Source organism: Myotis brandtii, unplaced genomic scaffold (assembly GCF_000412655.1).
Source record: "Myotis brandtii unplaced genomic scaffold, ASM41265v1 scaffold281, whole genome shotgun sequence".
In the NCBI taxonomy this organism is placed as follows: Eukaryota; Metazoa; Chordata; class Mammalia; order Chiroptera; family Vespertilionidae; genus Myotis; species Myotis brandtii.
The window spans coordinates 77,843-80,140 of NW_005360721.1; the positions used below are offsets into that span (position 1 = coordinate 77,843).

Consider the following 2,298-nt stretch of genomic DNA (forward strand, 5'->3'; position numbering starts at 1 on the left):
GTGGGGGCTGTGCAGGAGGCAGCTGATTGATGTTTCTCTCTCATCGATGTTTCTAACTCTCTGTCCCTCTCCCTTTCTCTCTGTGAAAAAGCAATAAAATATATTTTAAAAAAATAGAACAAATCTAAAAAAAAAAAAAAAAAGCTTGAGCCGGGAAGACGTGCAACAGTCAAAAGGTGCCCCATCAGAGCGGGGCGTGGGAAGGATTCTGATAACCACACAACTAAGATGGCCCTTTGTTTTGTCTCATCAGCATAGTATACAAATTTAAGGGCACAGAGTCGGACCAATTTCAAGTTTTTTTTATTATGGTAAAATATACATGGAAATTCACCGTTTTTAAGGGTACAGTTCTGTGCGACTAAGTGCATTCCATCGTTGTGCTACCATCCCCCCTCCATCTCCAGAACTGTCACTGTCCCCAGGGAAACTCCGTGCCCAGCCAAATGCTTGGATAATAAAGTGCTTCGTGCGTGTAGAACAGTGCAGAGGGCGATGCAAGGACACACATGGCCTGCCACGCAGCTTCCCCAAACACAGATCTCCTCCTCTTCTCTTTTTCCTTTTTTAAGAAGCGAGACACCGAAAGTGACCACCTAGCAGATTATTGTTAAGGGAGCTTCTACCGGGCGGGAGAGGGGCTCGGCACTGGGGATCCAACTCGTTTCGCCCGCACTGAGCCCCACTAGCGGCGCCGCCTAAAGCTGCAGAGGAGCTGGGGGCAGTGAGGTTTCCTTTCGCACTTCGCCTTCCCAGGTGGAAATCTCTAGAAAACACTTCGTGGGCCACTCGTCTGTGCTGTGTCCGCAGGGGACGTGTGTTGTTTCTGAGACAGGAAGGAAGACTATAGGGTCGGCGTGCCCGGAGCTGCCATGCTCTCTGCCCTGCGTTATTCGACGCAGATTTTTATTGTTTCCTGTGAAATCAAGTTTTTAGAAGCTTTTGAGCTAGCAGGGGAAAGGCTAGGCCGCCCCCTGCAGGACATTTCCAGACATTGCAGGTGCTGCTGCGTGGCCTTCCCCCTCCCTGGGTTTCAGGGTTTGCAGGGGTAAGGTCTCCTCAGTCATGAGGTTGGACAGTGGGTGGCCCCAGGAGGGCTGACAGGGCTGGGGCCTGGCGGGCAGGGCTCCGGAGAGCAGTTGGCAGCGGGTGGGCTCTGGGGGCCCTGGGGCTCCCCGGGAGGCCACGGCAGTCCTGAGGACAAGCCATTGTCTCCAGGCCACTGTGCCATCGGGAAAGCAGAACAGACCCGTTCCCAGGCCACCACTCCTCCCAATGGCCCCCACACAGGCTCTTCTGTTCATTTAGGCTAATGTCTCGGGTGGCGATTTCCCTGCGCCCTGAGGGAAGCGGGGAATGCTGTCTTCCACCCGCTCCACCAACAACTTCCATAACAACATGCCTGGCAGAGCCTTGGACTTAATTTAACCAGCCACTTGGCAAAAAACACAGCTCTGTTCTGAGATGCCAGGCGGCTCTGACCATGGCTCTGTGCCCTGCTCAGGCCTGATGGCCCTGGGGAGCCAGACGACCGGCCAGGGGACCTGGGTCAGACACAGCCCTCCCTCAGCAAGGCCACTCTCAAGGCAGCCGCACCTTCCATGGCCATGGCTGCGTGACACACAGAGCGAAGACACAGACACGGGTGGAAATGACCTGCAGACAGGTGACTCCAATCCGGTCATGTTCTCGTCCCTTTTCCCTGGCCGCTCTCTGCCCGTGTCTCCTCTCCCCTGTCTGTTGCCCTTCGTCTGTCCCTGAGTTTGTGTGGTGGGAGATGACAGCAAACCCACAGAAGCCAGCCTGGGGCGAGTGTCACAGCGTTCCCTCGTGGCCTCCGGGCGGCCACGCCCAGGACGATCACTTAGGGTTTGGGAGGTGAAGGCTGGAGCAGGTGTGCGTGTGTGTGTGTGTGTGGGGGGGGGCTTCCAGGAACCCAGGCAAAGCTCACCTGTTGGATCCTGTCACCAGACACACCTTCGGGAGGGGCAGGGCCCGCCCGCCGGCGGGCCGCAGCCCAGCGCTGGGCTGCCCTCTCGGAGCTGCAGGAGGCCAAGTCCCGAAGGGAGACCAGGCCCTGCAGCAACCCGCCGCCATCCGGGCGCCTGCAGCCTCAGGTTACAGATGGAAATAAAACCAGGCGCGTCTCCTCACGTAGCTGCGCAGTCATCGTGCAGATTCACGGATTACACTTGGGCAGATGGAGGCGAAGACGCATTCTGTGCGTCAGTGGGCCCAGCAGCCGGACCTGGTGGTGGAGAGGCGGTAGGAGCAGTGGGGGAGGGGGCTGCGAGGGCT

At 57.3% G+C, this 2,298-nt stretch overlaps 1 long non-coding RNA gene across 1 annotated transcript in view; it reads right to left on the minus strand.

The window, feature by feature from the left end:
- Positions 1 to 286: 286 nt before the first annotated feature.
- LOC106726556 overlaps positions 287 to 2,298 on the minus strand; it is a 2,921-nt gene continuing 909 nt past the window's right edge. Inside the window, exons 2-3 of the long non-coding RNA XR_001362620.1 lie at positions 1,952 to 2,248; positions 287 to 916 (exon numbers count right to left, since the gene is read on the minus strand). This is a non-coding gene — a long non-coding RNA (uncharacterized LOC106726556). The remainder of the gene's footprint in view (positions 917 to 1,951; positions 2,249 to 2,298) is intronic.